The sequence below is a fragment of the Priapulus caudatus genome, unplaced genomic scaffold (genome assembly GCF_000485595.1).
Source record: "Priapulus caudatus unplaced genomic scaffold, Priapulus_caudatus-5.0.1 Scaffold95, whole genome shotgun sequence".
NCBI classification, from domain to species: Eukaryota; Metazoa; Priapulida; class Priapulimorpha; order Priapulimorphida; family Priapulidae; genus Priapulus; species Priapulus caudatus.
This window is the reverse complement of record NW_014577156.1, coordinates 14,658-33,707: the sequence shown is the minus strand read 5'-3', so window position 1 is coordinate 33,707 and position 19,050 is coordinate 14,658. Positions and strand designations below refer to the sequence as shown.

Here is a 19,050-nt window from a genome sequence, read left to right as displayed (position 1 = left end):
GCGTCGCCGCAACCTATGTCTGCGTCGTCTGTGCTGCGGGGCGAGGGGAGCATATGCTACCCACTCCGCCGCAGGCACGCTCCACCGGCACAGCGATGCCCGACCTCTCTTCCCCGGAGCCTGACGAAGACGACGACTCCTGGGAGGATGGGTGGCCATGCAGGCCGTGCCCAGAGGCGGAGATCGTCGGACAGTTCAGCGGGTCAGGACCATTACAACACGAATTCCAGGTTGAGGAGTGCAACTCCTCCTCAGACTTCAACCCCGAACACATAGCCGCCATGGCCCAAGGGTTGGCCACGACGGCCATCTTGTCTGCCGCGACGGCCATCTGGTCCGCCATGACGACACAATCAGCCCCCTCCCCCGACGCATCCGATGAGGAAGTCGACCACTGACATCAACCGAGCTTCACGTCGCTTCACTTAGCAGCCACAGAACCGCGAATATCCCCTAGTAGTTTTGTACGGTGTGCGGCCGCATGGTCGAGGCCCACACCAGTAGACAATAATGTAACATTATTATGTATTATGTATTATGTATTTATTGTATTGATGGTAGCTATGTCGCTATCTAAAAGAGCATGTGAACAAATTCGGCTATACAATTACCATGACGCGTAAGGCCAGCCAGGAGACTGGCATTCGATGTCCACTTTTGTGAACATCGGTTTAGTGGGGGGAGAAGTGTAATGCCACAAAGCGTTACAGGCCAATAGAGCTACTAATTCCCCCACCACCGACGCAATACGGAGGAGTGTAGCGGCTAGATATCACTAGACATCACTAGATATCACTAGCCGCTACGACTCGTTTATAGGTCACACAGCACTTAGCTAGACTCGGTTATAGGTCACACGAAGACGGCATCAGCTAGTTAGCAGTAGCCGCATCCGCGTCAACAAGTCCATTAGAAATCACTTAGAAATAGATTAGGGCCACTTAGAGACCGATTACAGCTCTGAGATGCGCCCTGCCCATTAGGGGTCACTTAGGAGCGCCGCATCGGCGTCTCACCCATTAGAGGTCAATTAGAAACAGATTAGAGTCACTTAGAAACAAATTAGACAATAACATCTATAGTGACTCAAGTAGTCCTCTTGGTCGAAAACAACTCAACGCCCACGCGAATCGGTGTAGCACGTGCGTAGGGCGTGTATGACGCCCTCGCGAATGTGTACGGCGTGTGCGCGAGGCGTGAGCAACGCCTTTGCGAGTACGTACAACGCATGTCTCAGTCTACGGCGCATGCGTCACGCATGCGCTGCGGGCGTGCCTGTGAGTATAAAAGCCGGAACGCGGGCCGAGACGAGAGATTAGGCTGCTCCTCGTCTGAACGTAGGTGTCAGACGAGGAGGGGGAATTAGACAGCTCCTCGTCCAAACGTAAGGGTCGGACGAGGAGGAGATTAGACAGCTCCTCGTCTGAACGCGGGTGTCAGACGAGGAGGAGAAGGGAATCTCCCGTCGACTGATGTTGCTGCTGCAGCTGCTGCTGCTGCTGCGACAACAGAACTGGTGCCCCTTGTCCAAATGTAAGGGTCGGACGAGGAGGAGATAGAGGAGGCTCTCGACAACCAGAAGCGACTGTGACTACATTTTGTTACACTGTAGCTGTTCTGATCTTCAATTAAAATACGAATCATGGTAAACATCTGACTTCCATTCTCATCTATATTCTTTGTCTATTCTCATCTATGTGCTTTGGCTTCACATACATTCTACTCAATAACCTAACACAGAGTAACGTTAAAACATCTGCGTTACAGCTGTTCTGTGATTTGCGACTTCGCATAAAAACTTGCAACTCGCCTGCTCGCAGTTACCTTGACGGTCACCGTGAGAAAAACGACATGCGGTGCCTGTCGCGATTGCGTGCCTTCCTGTGTGTGCGTACACGGGATAAATATACGTCTTTATGTGTACGTGTAGCGTCTACATACACGCGTATCACTATGCGCGCATCTTCCATGTCTGTGCATGTGCAGGTGCGTGCGGGCGTGCGTGTACGCCTACATGCAAGCGTCCGCGTGCACGTGCCTGCGAGCGTGCATATGCGCGTGCGTCCAGGCGTCCACGTGCGTGCATACGTTTAGGTGCTTTGTGTGGATATGTTTGTAATCGCACAGTTCGCTGTATACGCTCATGCGTGCGCACACATTGTAATGATTATGCCCGCACGCAAGCACGCACAGACGGACGCACGTACGCACGCTCGTACCTACTTATACAGGCAGCCAAGTACGCAAGCACATAGCTAGCTGTAGTACTACGAAGCACACAAATACGCACACACGTGCGTATACATGTATGAATGCACGCAGTCACACACCGACGCACGTACGTACGCACGCAGGCCGGCTCAGACATTTGTATGGGTGCATGTATGTGTTTGTATGTGTGTGTGCGTCGCTCAGTGCGTGCGTCAGTGTGTTTAAAATGTTCATTAGGAACAATTTTTTAGAAGTCACAAAAATCCGTTTCCTCAACAAAATTATGTTTTAGCCTGGCCAGAAGTATGTCATCTAACACGCACAATTCACAGATAATATCAAGAGCTATTGACCTATGGTCAACATTTCTATTTGCATGAATAGAGGCGTATTATTTCCGCATGTATTATTTATAAAACCCAGCTTATGTATCCGCTGCAGCTGCCGCTCGTTACAGAAGCCGCTGACGCATAATAAAATACAATTCATACTAAAACTTATACAACACAGTGTAGAAGTAGGTGTTGACACTTTTATTGATATTTTCATTGAACTTGCAAAGACAGCAGCTCAATGCAGCTGAGCTCTTTCATTGTATTCCCGGTAAAATTCGCGACTGTTCGCTGGCAGCTATGGATCCGTGCGCCAGCCTATGCATTCGGCGCACGGATCCATAGCTGCCAGCGCTGCATACTGCCGTAGGACGGTCCCACGGTCGCGTGCGCCTTGCCGCAGAACTGCGCACAAGATCTGCGCTCAGCGCTTCGGATCAACACCTCCTTTCGGAAACGCTTCTCTAGTATCCCGTCTCATCTGGGTTATTGGGCTACGATTTCTATGGCTGCTATATTATTGAAATACGTACATCGAAGTGTAGGATGGGAATTTTGTTCTGTATAGGTACTGTAATTATATTAATTCCACTCTACGTTAAATACGTTTTAAAGTATTATAATACATTTAATAATGCATTTTACGGTTACACACAACATACAATGTGCGCATATGAATTATTTCTACCGATAGATGGCGCGACGATGTCATATTTGACGTGACAAAGATATCCCCTCTGCCCGCGCCAGGGGCCCGTTCTCAGAAAAAAATTAGTCTTAACATTAACTTTAACATTAACTTTAGACTTAAAATTAATCGTAACTTTACGAAGTTTCTGACAACAGGCCCCTGGTGTTTGCAATGAGTCTACGTTCGCTCTGTTCCCTAAGCACATACTGGAAGTAGTTTATTTTTTGCTGATTACGTGCCTGCTTTAGACTATTCCGTCTCACAGACGGGCTGAAGCAGTCACGGTGTAGTTATTTGTAGGGTTTAGGAGGCCAGGGACACGGTGACAATTAGAATTATTATCCGGCACGGCATGCCCTTCGCCCATAAAACTGAGGGTGTTCATTGCGTTATGCTTTACTAACTCAGCGGTTCATTTACGTACCAAGCAATATCAGGCGAGAGAACATGACTGTGGGCACAGGCACTTGGACCGTTTCAATAATAAAATGATGGTTAATAAATATTAAATACAACTTGTCAGTACTACTACTAGCGCTACCAGTACCAGTAATAGTCTTAATGTTTGATTTGACCTAATAACTTCACTTCAACACCGTCCAATACACCGCTGCAACACATAGCGCGCACGCCCTTGTGCATGCACAAATACACAGTAATACAGAGTTTATATAGATATAGAGTGATATAGTCTATATCACTGTGTATTTGTGCATGCACAAGGGCGTGCGCGCTATGTGTTGCAGCGGTGTATTGGACGGTGTTGAAGTGAAGTTATTAGGTCACATCAAACATTAAGACTATTACTGGTACTGGTAGGGCTAGTAAAAGTTGTATTTATTAACCATCATTTTATTATTGAAACGGTCCAAGTGCCTGTGACTGTGGGTGTGACAGTACATGGAGATGGAACTACAGTTCTCTAAATCAGTGATAGCTTTCATTTTTGAACAGAATAAATAATTTCAACATGTATTTTGTAGAAATTTGCGTGGCTACTATACGTTCGAATATAAAAAGAACAGAAAATGCAAGGACACCATTTTTTAATGCCGAATAAAAATTACAGGTTAAGAGAGACAACAACTACACTCAGTTGTAATATATTTAAATCGAAAGCCAAGAAAGCTTTTCATAATAAAAACATAATTTATCAATAAATGCTGCCTTTCACTAAGTTTGCTTAGCACAACAAGACGGGACCCATACAAAGAAAGATATACAATACATGAACTGAAAACCTATATCCACCAAACATCTCAGTATCTCGTTGTTTCGTGCCGCCACCTACTGGATACAACTTATAATATATGAGATGAAATGACACGCATCAAACAAGAACTAGCCCCTATTGGTATTTGTTGTATTGTCCACTCAAACTTTATACATGAACCAGTACAAAGAATAACCCTCAGTAAACACTGCATAATGGTATTAACTGACCGATACACACACGCACACGCACACGCGCATGTACACGCACACGCGCGTGTACACGCACACTTTCTATAAACGCCTTCACTATACGCACGGACACACTCACAAGGACAAACCCCTTCGTGTGGTCAGGACGATGGCACATACTGCATTTCAGTTCTTGCGTAAGTGTCTTCACTAACTCCCTGTGAATTTGCTTCCGGTTAAACGATTGTTCATACGCTAAGAACCCAGTAACTCACTCCTACTGTACGCTTGCACCGAGCTCTTTGCGATGCAGCGTGATCCACTAAGGCGCATGCGCGAAATAAGCGCCTTGATTGGTAGGCGCGCGAGGTTCAGTCCTTTGAATAGGAGACCTTTTTTTAACCACCACGTGGCAGCCTTCTTACCGTGCGTCGACAAAATTTCCTCCCAGCATGCTTTGTGTAAAGGCGCAGGCCACATGTACTCGCGATGTACATGGAGTGCATACTTAGACACGCTATGGCCCGATTGTTCCTCGGCATGGGATGCGCATAGAACTGTGCTTACGGTCGAACGTCACGTTTCACGACAATTGCGTCAGGGACGTTGGTTGACAGGGGCCTCTTTCGATCGCCTCCACGGACAGCGCCGTCGACCAAGGCCAGCAGGTGATGTGGTTGGACACCGGCTTCTTTCGTCGCTTCCCCACGACAGTCCCGCTCGACCTATGGTCAGGGAACGCTGTCGCACAGGGGCCTCTTTTGTCGATGCCCCCCCGCTTGACACGCATACAGCCAGTGCTGGCCTAGAATGCGCAAGCACTGATAGCGCTGTGATGCAGTGACGAGTTATTGCCACTCACGCAATATTGCTTGGACTGCGCTATAAGAGAAATGTATACACGACGTTCATCAAGGATGTAGATATGAACACCAGAGTAAACGAACCCGATTCCGCATTTTTACCGTTTTTCTCATCAAAATTTGACACCATAAAGAAGCAAGTGTTATACGTTTCCTCAGCTTATTATGACACTATCACTCACCTTTGTTTGGTACTGATATTCGGTTACATTTATTTGACAGCGTATTGTGTTTAAATCGTAATCTTGCACAGAGCTGAATTCGCACGATTTACCGATTTCTTGTTGACGCACCTGTTAGCCATTTTTAGAAGCTATCGTGGGCGCCCAATAGTTTAGCAACGGACGTTTCCAAATCATTCGTGTCCCGATAGGGCTTGAAGACATCTAAATTGAAGTTGGATCTCGTGAGAAACGGCGAGATCGCGCTCAGTTATTGTGATCGTCCAACACAAGAAATTGACATACTATCTTACAGTTAAGTAATAATACAATAATAGCAATTTCTCTGTAGTAGTTTGACCGTAAGTTCCCATTTACGCGCCCCACTGCGCAAGTTTAATGCAAGTACATTAAACCCCTATTGGGGCCGAATGATTTTGGAAACGTCCGTTGCTACAGATTGTTGCGCCGATAGCTTCTAAATTATGGCTAAACAGTTCGCCAAAGTAGCCATTTTAGCCGGTGATAATTGTGGCAATTCAGTCGTGCAAGATTACGATTATCAGCAATAATTGATAAGCCAAATAATGTAAACGAATATCGAATACACGAATGGAGTGATTTAGTGCGTCATAATAGCTGGGACGTTACCACTTGCGCTTCTTGTATGGTGGAAAATTTTGATGAGAAAAATCGTGTTAAAAATGCGGGAATCGGCGTGTGGTTACTCTTGTGTTATTATCTACTCTTGCGTTCATGTAATGACGCCAAACTACGCAGTCATTGGTTAGCGGTGTGCATCGCCATTTCACGATGCACACTCCTACTTTATAAGTGGCCCATTATTTATTATACGGCATAAGGATAGTTTTACGGCTCAGACGACGTGCAGCGTGTCGACGCTGTCACTAAGTCTTGGACTACTCGGGAGAATATGTTTACTCTTGTTTGTAAAGCGCCTATATTAAGACGCGCTCCATTCTACGCATGTTATCTCAGATCGCCCGTTTAAAGCGGCCTACTTGTGAACTCTGTTTTTCCGCGTGCTTATACAGTGACCGCGCTCTACATAATTTGTCTCACGACGCTATTGGCAATACCGGCAAGTCATTTGTCACATACTGTCCTGCTATGAACCGGTGCCACGTGTTACGCCCCACTTAAATTGTTCAGTTGGACCACACAACACGGTCAGATGACGAACGGCAGCTACCTACGCTTGTTGATTCCGCCGCGACCTGAGCTCTGCGCTACATGTTTGGCGCCGTGACACCTGCGCAAGCGCGCCAGCAGGGCCCTGCGTCACCTGCCGCCTCGCCGCGTCAACTGCCTGACACCTGACGCCTCATGCCGCCATGCTGTGCGCAGACCTATGTCTGCGTCGTCTGTTGCTGCGGGGGCGAGTGGAGCAATGCTACCCACTCCGCCGCAGGCACGCTCCACCGCACAGCTGATGTTCCCGACTCTCTATATCCCGGAGCCTGACGAAGACGACGACTCCTGGGAGGATGGGTGCATGCAGGCGTGCCAGAGGCGGAGAATCGTCGCACAGCTTCAGCGGGTCAGGACCATTGACCACGAATTCCAGGTTCGAGCGCAGTGCAAGCTCCTCCTCAGACTTGCAACCCGACATCATAGCCGCCATTGGCCAAAAAAATAAAAAAAAAAAAAAAAAAAAAAAAACAAACAAAAAAAACGATACAAGATAAAAAAAGGTTGGCCCGACGGCCATTCATTGTCTGACCGCGACGGCCATCTGGTCGCCATGCGACACATCAGCCCATCCCCCGACGATTCGATGGGAAATTCGACAGCTGACATCTACGAGTATACACGTCGCGCTCACTGTAGCAGCCACAGAACCGCGATGATCCCATAGTAGTTTTGTTATCTCTGGTTGTGTTCTCCGTATGCTATGAGCCCACACCAGTATTATACATTATTATGTGATATGTATTATGTATTTATTGTATTGATGCGTAGCTATGTCGCTATTAAAGCGAGTGTTGGTAACAAATTCGGTATACAATACTGCCGCGTAAGAGGCAGCCAGGGACTGTCATTTTGTTGTTCCTGATTTTGGTGTGGTATTATTTTCGGAGTTCTTTATTTGTTGTTGTTTTGTTGGTTTTTATTTAGTTTTTTATATGCGCTATCTATATATTTTTTTTTCTGTTTTTTTGCTCATATTGTTTTTCTTTTTATTTTCCTCCATTCTCCTATAATTTTCTTTTGGGTGTTTAGTCGTGTTTGTCTTAGATTTTTCTGGACTTTTATTCATTTTATTATTGTCATCTTGTCTCTGCGTTTTTATCTTGTTTACTCTTTGTTTTTTTATTTTAGTTTATATCTTTCATGTCTATTTGTACTTTATTAGTGTTCTATATCGTAAGTATCCCATCTGTAGTTGCTTTCGCATCCGCGTCAACAAGCCATTAGAAATAACTTAGAAATAGATTAGGGCACTTAGAGACGATTACAGCTCTGAGATGCGCCCTGCCATTATGGGTCACTTAGGAGCGCCGCATCGGCGTCTCACCGCTTAGAGGGTCAATAGAAACAGATTAGAGTCACTTAGAAACAAATTAGACAATAATCTTAGTGACTCAAGTAGTCTCTTGGTCGAAAACAACTCGCCCACGCGAATCGGTGTAGCACGTGCGTAGGGCGTGTATGACGCCCTCGCGAATGTGTACGGCGTGTGGGCGAGGCGTGAGCAACGACTTTGCGGCAGTACGTACAACGCATGTCTCAGTCTACGGCGCATGCGTCACGCATGCGCTGGGCGTGCCTGTGAGTATAAAAGCCGGAAACGCGGGCCGAGACAGAGATTAGGCTGCTCCTCGTCTGAACGTAAGGTGTCAGACGAGGAGGGGAATTAGACAGCTCCTCGTCCAACTAAGGGTCGACGAGAGAGGAGATTAGAACAGCTCCTCGTCTGAACGCGGGTGTCAGACGAGGAGTGAGAAGGAAATCTCCCGTCGACTGATGTTGCTGCTGCAGCTGCTGCTGCTGCTGCGACCACAGACTGGTGCCCCTTGTCCAAATGTAAGGGTCGGGACGAGGAGGAGATAGAAGGAGGCTCTCGAAACAAAGCGACTGTGACTACATTTTGTTACACCTGTAGCTGTTCTGATCTTCAATTAAAATACGAATCATGTAAACATCTGACTTCCATTCTCATCATATTTTCTTTTGTCTATTTATCTATGTGCTTGGCTTCACATAATTTCTACTCAATACCTAACACAGAGTAACGTTAAAAACATCTGGTTACAGTGTTCTTGTGATTGCGACTTCGCAGAAAAAACTTGCAATCTCGCCTGCTCGCAGTTACCTTGACGGTCACGCGTGAGAAAAACGACATGCGGTGCCTGTCGCGATTGCGTGCCTCCTGTGTGTGGCGTACCGGGATAAATATACGTCTTTATGTGTAGTGTAGCGTCTACATACACGCGTATCACTATGCGCGCATCTTCCATGTCTGTGCATGTGCAGGTGCGTGCGGCGCGGTGCGTGTAGCCTACATGCAAGCGTCCGCGTGCACGTGCCTGCGAGCGTGCATATGCGCGTGCGTCCAGGCGTCCACGTGCGTGCATACGTTGAGTGCTTTGTGTGGATATGTTTGTAATCGCACAGTTCGCTGTATACGCTCATGCGTGCGCACACATTGTAATGATATGCCCGCACGCAAGCACGCAAGACGGACGCACGTACGCACGCTCGTACCTACTTATACAGGCAGCAAGTACGTCAAGCACATGGTGAGACAACATTGAATTATAGTCAACATCATTCTAGTTATTACACAATGTTCTTCTTCACAGTTGCCATTGCGGTTGAACGATACAGATCATGTGCAGGACGGTCATAGGATAGCATGGTGTTCATTATACTGTCTTGTCGGTCCTGGACATCATCTGTATCCTTTAACGTAACTGTGCACTATATAAAATCACTCGTCAATCCTTTCTTTTTCATTACGATCTCTTTAAATACCTCTGGTCTGCAGTGTTTCATTGACGTCATTGCAGTAGTATGATGCTTACATATAACCTTTGTAATAGATTTACTTGTATATATGTGTAGCTAAATGTATATCGTATAATTGTCGTGCTACGATCAGCAGTCTTGTACGAGCAATAAAGGGAGCGATAGCTCGAGAGAAAATGTCTGCCGTCGCCTCAAATGTACACAAGTCCGCCGTACGTACGTACAGCGAACGTATACACCGTCCTACGTTTACACTGAGAATTATATTCAGTCAAGTTGGCATTTTTCTTGTTTCACCCACAGCGCGCGAGCCAAAGGCATTTTTCCATGTATTACATGCTGCCAGCGTGCCGCCTAAAGCAAAAACTTCGTCTACCCCTACGGTCGAGGGACACGGCCCTGATTGCTGTGTAACGCCGCAAAGTGTTACAGGCCAATAGAGCTACTAATTCCCCCACCACCGACGCAATACGGAGGAATGTAGCGGCTAGATATCACTAGACATCACTAGATATGACTAGCCGCTACGACTCGTTTATAGGTCACACAGCACTTAGCTAGACTCGGTTATAGGTCACACGAAGACGGCATCAGCTAGTTAGCAGTAGCCGCATCTGCGTCAACAAGTCCATTAGAAATCACTTAGAAATAGATTAGGGCCACTTAGAGACCGATTAGAGCGCCGAGATGCGCCCTGCCCATTAGGGGTCACTTAGGAGCGACGCATCGGCGTCTCACCCATTAGAGGTCAATTAGAAACAGATTAGAGTCACTTAGAAACAGATTAGACAATAACATCTATAGTGACTCATTTAGTCCTCTCGGTCGAAAACAACTCAACGCCCACGCGAATCGGTGTAGCACGTGCATAGGGCGTGTATGACGCCCTCGCGAATGTATATGGCGCGTGCGCGAGGCGTGAGCAACGCCTTTGTGAGTATGTACGACGTATGTGTCACGCATGCGCCGCGGGCGTGCCTGTGAGTATAAAAGCCAGAACGCGGGCAGAGACGAGAGATTAGGCTGCTCCTCGTCTGAACGTAGGTGTCAGACGAGGAGGGGGAATTAGACAGCTCCTCGTCCAAACGTAAGGGTCGGACGAGGAGGAGATTAGACAGCTCCTCGTCTGAACGCGGGTGTCAGACGAGGAGGAGAGGGGAATCTCCCGTCGACTGATGTTGCTGCTGCAGCTGCTGCTGCTGCTGCGACAACAGAACTGGTGCCCCTTGTCCGAACGTAAGGGTCGGACGAGGAGGAGATAGAGGAGGCTCTCGACAACCAGAAGCGACTGTGACTACATTTTGTAACACTGTAACTGTTCTGATCTTCAAGTAAAATACGAATCATGGTAAACATCTGACTTCCATTCTCATCTATATTCTTTGTCTATTCTCATCTATGTGCTTTGGCTTCACATACATTCTACTCAATAACCTAACACAGAGTAACGTTAAAACATCTGCGTTACATTTGGTGCCGTGAGAGTCGCTAGTTCCTGCTGGTTGTTGCGGGCATATCCCACGGTGCTTGCTACTATACGATCATTGTGCCGCTAGCATCGTGTCATCATCATCGTGTTTTCATCCACCGCTTGAGACAGACGATCTCATAACACCGCCGTACGATACGCCTGGTAAGTAAAGCTAACCTTTTGCCGGTTTAGACTTAAGAGATTAAGTTATTTACTATCGTATTACTGCTTCTCATTCATTACTGTCAAAGAGCTATTAGCTATTAAAGTGCCGGTGTCATTAGAGAGGTGCGCAGTTTGCACACATTAATTACACAGTCAGGGCCACAGGTCCAGTCGCCCTCGATCAATCAGTCAACTGTTTCATGGTGGCTCGACGATTACGGCCAAGCCATTACGGCCATACGGCCATAACGGACGAGGCGGCCATTACAACGCTTATGCGGACGCGCTTTCTCGGTTGCTTCTGACGCGCCTGCGTCCAAGTCACCTCATAACTCATCACTCGTCCCCACCACCTCACCACCGCTCGGCAGTATGGCCCCACAACCCATACACCAAGTGATACTGTCTTCACCCGACGTTGAGGCCTCACAACCCTCACGCCGAGTAGGCCTCACGCTCATTATGCTTCATCACGACCCTCATCACCCTAACGTCTTCACGACTTTGTGTCAGGCTCACAACCCTCACGCCGAGTAGGTTCCTTCACGCTTCATTTATGCTTATCACGACCCCTCATCACCCTAGAACGCACGACCACATCCACAAGGACAACCCTTCGTGTGGTCAGTACGAGGCACAGAACGCTTTCAGTCTCTTGTAAGTGTCTCACTAACTACCCTGGAATTGCTTCCGATATTATAAGATTTCATACAAGGCTTAGGAGAACCCAGTAACTCACCGCTACCTGTACTGCAGCGAGCAGATCTTGCGATTGCACGCGTGACACTAATAGGCACGCGCCGAAATAAAGCGCCCTTATGGTAGTGCGCTAGCGGATAGCGGTTCAGTCCTTTGACATAGCGAGAGCCCCTTTTTTAACCCCACGTTGGCAGCCTTACTATACCGGTGGTGCGACAAACTTTCCTTCCACACGCCCACTTTGTAAGTAATGGCGCAAGCCAAACATGTACTCGGCGATGTACATGTGAAGTAATCTAGAATGAGCGCATGCCATTCTCGGTCTGGGTATGCGACATAGGACTGTGCGTTAACGGGTCGAAACGTCACGTTCACGGACCAAGCGTCAGGGACTCTCTGGTTGGACAGCAGGCCTCTTCGTCGTTCGCCCTCCCCCGACAGCCCGTCGGACCAAGGCAGCAGGGATGCTGGTTGAAGCAGGGCCTCGTTTCGTCGCCCCCACGCACAGCGCCGTCGACCAAGGTGCGTCAGGGACGCGGTCGATCACACGGCCTTTTGTCTGTGATGCCCCCACGAATTACTACGCATTACAGCCAGTGTGGCTCAGAATGGCCAAGCACTGATAGGCTTGATCAGACGAAGTTATTGCCTACTCACGCAATATAGCCTGAGCTGCGCTAAAGAGAAATGGATAATACACGACGTTCATCAAGAGTAGATAATACACAAGAGTATACACCACCCGATTCCCGCAATTTTTAACCGATTTTTCTCATCAAAATTTGCCACCAATAAAGGAAGCAAGTGTAACGTCCTCAGCTTATTTGACCAACTAATCACTCACTCTTTGTGCGTGACTGATACTTCGTTTACATATATTTGACAAGCGATGCTTGTAAATCCGTAATCTTGCACGAGCTCGAATTCGCACGATTTACGCTTTTGTTCGCGACCTGTTTAGCCATTATTTAGCAAGCTATCGGGGCGCCAATATTTAGCAACGGCACGTTTCCAAAATCATTCGGTGTCCCCGATAGGGTTTGAGAGACAATCTAAATTTCGAAGGTTTGATTCCGTGAGAAACCGCGGAGACGCGCCTAGATTTTTGTATCGCGAACACAAGAAATTGAATACTATTTCTTACATAAGTTAATAATCAATAATTATGCCATATCTCTTAGATAGTTTGCAGTAAGTATCCTCGTACCGCGCGGAGGTAATCAAGTTACATTTAAACCCCTATCGCGGGCACGAATGATTTGGATACGTCCGTTCGCTTACGATATGCGCGCCCGATAGCTTCTAATTAGGCCTAAAACAAGGTCGCCAACAAGTCGCCATTTTCGCAGGTAAATTGTGCGAATTCACGCTGGTGCAGATTACGATTTACACGCAATATGCTTACCAAATATATGTAAACAATATCAATTCCGACGAAGGTGAGTGATAAGTGTGCATAATAAGCTGAGAATACGTATAACACTTGCTTCTTATGTGGTGCAAATTTTGAATGAGAAAAATCGGTTAAAAATATGCGGGAATCGGGTGTGTAGCTCTTGTGTTATTAATCTACTCTGCTGTTCTTGTAATGACGCAAACTACGGTCATCGTTTAAGGTGTGCGATCGCCCATTTTCACGCGATGCACACTCCTACCTATAAGTGGCCCAATTATTGATTAATAACCCCGGCAATAAGGAAGTTTTACGGCCTCAGACGACGTGCAGAGCGTCGTCGCGACCGCTACACGTATCTTGCTAATGGCGGAATGAGAAATAAATCGTGTTACCTTTGGTTTTGTAAGCGCACTATAAATAAACCCGATCCATCTAAACGCATGTGTATTTCTCAGACGCCGTTTAAAGCGGCGCTACTTGCTAACTTGTTATTCCGCGGCTTATACGTGGGACCGCGCTCTATCAAAATTGTCCAGCGCCGCTGATGGCCATTACCGCAGTCCATTTGTCACAGTTACTGTCCCGCACTATGACACCGTGGCCACGTGGTTACGCCGCACACTTAACATTTGTCATGGAGCCCACGCAAACTTAACGGTCAAGTATCGAGGACGGCATGCTGAACACGCTTTGTTATCGGCGCCGAACCTGCCGCTCTGCGCCAACATTTCGCCCGCTAAACTGGAGCGCGCCAGAGGCTGCGCCAGCTGCGCCTACGCAGCACGTCAACTGCCTGCACCTGCGCCTCATGCGCCAGCTGTCGCCGGCAACCTATGTCTGCGTTCGTCTGTGCCTGCGGTTTTATTATGCTACCCACTCCGCGCAGGCACGCTCGACCGGCACAGCGATGCCCCGGACCTCTCTTCCCCGACGAGCTCTGACGAGAACGACGCACTCCTGGGAGGATGGGTGCCGATGCAGGCCGTAGCCAGAGCGCGGGACATGCGTCGCACAGGTTGTTCAGCGGGGTCAGGACCATTTACAACACGAATTCCAGGTTGAAGGTCAGTGCAACTCCTCCTGCAGACTTCAACCCCGAACACATAGCCGCCATGGCCCAAGGCGTGGCCACGACGGCATCTTGTCTGCCGCGCGCCATCACTGGTGGGTCCGCCATTGACGACACAATCAGCCCTCCCCCGCGACGCAATCCGCATTGAGGTACGCACCACTGACATCAACCCGGCTTCACGTTCGTTCACTTAAGCAGCCCACAGAACGCGCGAATATCCGCCTAGTAGTTTTTGTCACGCGTGTGGGCGCATGGCAATGCGGTCGATCCGGGTCCCGAATCACAGAATAGGACAATAATCGCTAACGATAATATTATGTATTTATGTATTATGTATTTATTGTATTGATTGTACGCTATGTCGCTATCTAAAAGAAGCATGGTGAACAAACTTCCGGACTATACAATTACCATGAGCGTAACGGCCCTAGCCAGCGAACTGGCATTTCGATGTCCACTTTTGTGAACATACGGTTTTAGTGTGGGGAGTAAGTGATAATGCCACAAAAGCGGTGTTACAGGCCAATAGAGCTAGCTACTAATTCCCGCCAACCACGACGCAATACGTGACGGAGTGTAGCGGGCCTAGATATCACTAGACATCACTAGATATCACTAGCCGCTACGACTCGTATCATGCACAGCACTTAGCTAGACTCCGTTATAGGTCACACGAAGACGCATCAGCTAGTTAGCAGTAGCCGCATCGCGTCAACAAGTCCATTAGAAATCACTTGAGAAATAGATTAGGGCCACTTAGAGACGATTCACAGCTCTGAGGCGCCCTGCCATTAGGGGTCACTTAGGAGCGCCGCATCGGCGCTCACCCATTAGAGGTCAATAGAAACAGATTAGAGTCACTTAGAAACAAATTAGACAATAAATCTATAGTGACTCAAGGTAGTCCTCTTGGTCGAAAACACATCCAACGCCACGCGAATCGGTGTAGCACGTGCGCGATAGGGCGTGTATGACGCCCTTCGCGAATGTGTACGGCGTGTCCGGGCGGAGGCACGGTGAGCAACGCCTTTGCGAGGTACGTACACGCATGTCTCAGTCTACGGGGCATGCGTCACGCATGCGCTGCGGCGTGCCTGGTGAGTATAAAGCCGGAAACGCGGGCCGAGACGAGAGATTAGGCTGCTCCTCGTTCGAACGTAGGTGTCAGACGAGAGACGGGGGAATTAGAGAGCTCCCTCGTCCAAACGTAAGGGTCGGACGAGGAGGAGATTAGACAGCTCCTCAGTCTGAACGCGCGGTGTCAGACGAGGAGGAGAAGGAAATCTCCGTCGACTGATGTTGCTGCTGCAGCTGCTGCTCTGCTGCGACAACCAGAACTGGTGCCCTTGTCAATGTAAGGGGCGGACGAGGAGGAGATAGAGGAGGCTCTCGACAACAGAAGCGACTGTGACTACATTTTGTTACACTGTAGCTGTTCTGATCTTCATTAAATACGATCATGGGTAACATCTGACTTCCATTCTCATCTATATTCTTTGTCTATCTCATCTATGTGCTTGGCCTTCACATACATTCTATCACTAACTAAACACGAGTAACGTTAAAAACATCTGCGTTACAGCTGTTTCTGTGATTTGCGACTTCGCAGAAAAACTTGCAACATCGCCTGCTCGCAGGTACCTTGACGGTCACGCTGAGAAAAACGACATGCGGTGCCTGTCGCGATTCGGTGCCTTCCTGGTGTGTGCGTACACGGGATAAATATACGTCTTTATGTGTACGTGTAGCGTCTACATACACGCGTATCACTATGCGCGCATCTTCCATGTCTGTGCATGTGCAGGTGCGTGCAGGGCGTGCGTTGACGCCTACATGCAAGCGTCCGCGTGCACGTGCACTGCGAGCGTGACATATGCGCGTGCGTCCAGGCGCCCACGTGCGTGCATACGTTAGGTGCTTTGTGTGGATATGTTTGTAATCGCACAGTTCGCTGTAATACGCTCATGCTGCGACACCATTGTAATGATATATGCCCGCACGCAAGCACGCAAGACGGACGCACGTACGCACGCTCGTACCTACTTATACAGGCAGCCAAGTACGCAAGCACATAGCTAGCTGTAGTACTACGAAGCACACAATACGCACACACGTGCGTATACATGTATGAATGCACCAGTCACAACACCGACGCACGTACGCTACGCACGCAGGCCGGCTCAGACATTTGTATGGGTGCATGTATGTGTTTGTATAGTGTGTGTGCGTCGCTCAGTGCGTGCGTCAGTGTGTTTAAAATGTTCATTAGGAACAATTTTTTAGAAGTCACAAAATCCGTTTCCTCAACAAAATTATGGTTTTAGCTGGCCAGAAGTATGTCATCTAACACGCACAATTCACAGATAAATATCAAGAGCTATGACTATGGTCAACATATTTCTATTTGCATGAAATAGAGGCGTATTATTTCCGCATGTATTATTTATAAAACCAGCTTATGTATCCGCTGCAGCTGCCGCTGCGCTTACAGAAGCCGCTGACGTAAATAAAATACAATTCATACTAAAACTTATACAACACAGGTAGAAGTAGGTGTTGACACTTTTATTGATATTTTCATTGACTTGCAAAGACAGCAGCAGCTCAATGCAGCTGAGCTCTTTCATTGTATCCCGGTAAAATTTCGCGACTGTTCGCTGGCAGCTATGGATCGTGCGCCAGCCTAATGCATTCGGCGCACGGATCCATAAGCTGCCAGACGCTGCATACTGCCGTGAGCGTCGCACGGTCGCGTGCGCCTTGCCGCAACAGAACTGCGCACAAGATCTGCGCTCAGCGCTTCGGATCACACTCCTTTCGAAACGCTTCTCTGATATCCCGTCTCATCTGGGTTATTGGCTACGATTTCTATAGGCTGCTATATTATTGTAATACGTAACATACGAAGTGTGGATGGGTATTTCTGTTTAGTACGTAAGTGTACAGGATGGATATGATCTATATAATTTTTTTAATTCCACTCTACGTTAAATACGTTTTAAAGTATTTATACATTTTAATAATGCATTTTACGTTAACACAACATAACAATGTGCGCATATGAATTATTTTCTACCGATAGATGGCGCGACGATGTCATATTGACGTGACAAAGATATCCCCTCTGCCCGCGCCAGGGGCCGTTCTCAGAAAAAAATTAGTCTTAACATTAACTTTAACTCTTTAACTTTAGACTTAAAATTAATCGTAACTTTACGAAGTTTCTGACAAAAGGCCCCTGGTGTTTGCAATGAGGTCTACGTTCGCTCTGTTCCCTAAGCACATACTGGAAAGTAGTTATTTTTTGCTGATTACGTGCCTGCTTTAGACTATTCCGTCTCACAGACGGGCTGAAGCAGTCACGGTGTAGTTTTGTAGGAGGTTTAGGAGCCAGGGACAGCGGTGACAATATAGAATATTATCCGGCACGGCATGCCCTTCGCCCATAAAACTGAGGGTGTTCATTGCGTTATGCCTTTACTAACTCAGCGGTTCATTTACGTACCAAGCATATCAGGCGAGAGAACATGACTGTGGCACAGGCACTTGGACCGTTTCAATAATATAAATGATGGTTAAGTAAATATTAAAATACAACTTGTCAGTAATACTACTAGCCCTACCAGTACCAGTAATAGTCTTAATGTTTGATTTGACCTTAATAAATTCACTTCAACACGTCCAATACACCGCTGCAAAACACATAGCGCGCACGCCCTTGTGCATGCACAAATACAACAGTAATACAGAGTTTATATAGATATAGAGTGATAAGTACTATATCACTGTGTATTTGTGCATGCACAAAGGGCGTGCGCGCTATGTGTTGCAGCGGTGTTTTGGACGGTGGTGAGTGAAGTATTAGGTCAAATCAACATTCTATCGACTATTACTGGTACTGGTACTGGTAGGGCTAGTAAAAGTTGTATTATTAACCATCATTTATTATTGAAACGGTCCAAGTGCCTGTTGACTGTGGGTGTGACAGTACATGGAGATTGGAACTACAGTTCTCTAAATCAGTGATAGCTTTCATTTTTGAACAGAATAAATAATTTCAACATGTATTTTGTAGGAAATTTGCGTGGCTACTATACGTTCGAATATAAAAAGAACAGAATGCAAGGACACCGTTTTTTAATGCGAATAAAATTACAGGTTAAGAGAGACAACAACTACACTCAGTTGTAATATATTTAAATCGAAAGCCAAGAAAGCTTTTCATAATAAAAACATAATTTATCAATAAATGCTGCCTTTCAACTAAGTTTGCTTAGCACAACAAGACGGGACCATACAAAGAAAGATATACAAATACATGAACTGAAACCTATATCACCACAATCTCAGTATCTCGTTGTTTCGTGCCGCACCTACTGGATACAACTTTAATATATGAATGAAATGACACGCATCAAACAAGAACTAGCCCCTTTGGTATTTGTTGTATTGTCCACTCAAACTTTATACATGAACCAGTACAAAGAATAACCCTCAGTAAACACTGCATATAGGTATTAACTGACCGATACCACACGCACACGCACACGCGCATGTACACGCACACGCGCGTGATACACGCACACGACACA

At 47.1% G+C, this 19,050-nt stretch overlaps 1 protein-coding gene across 1 annotated transcript in view; it reads right to left on the bottom strand.

Moving 5' to 3' along the window:
* Positions 1-4,263: 4,263 nt before the first annotated feature.
* The window catches only part of LOC106804972 (OTU domain-containing protein 7A-like), a gene marked incomplete at its 5' end in the record, with an annotated part of 28,350 nt that continues 13,563 nt past the window's right edge, over positions 4,264-19,050 (bottom strand). Inside the window, 2 exons of the mRNA XM_014806396.1 lie at positions 4,264-4,736; positions 7,106-7,112. The remainder of the gene's footprint in view (positions 4,737-7,105; positions 7,113-19,050) is intronic.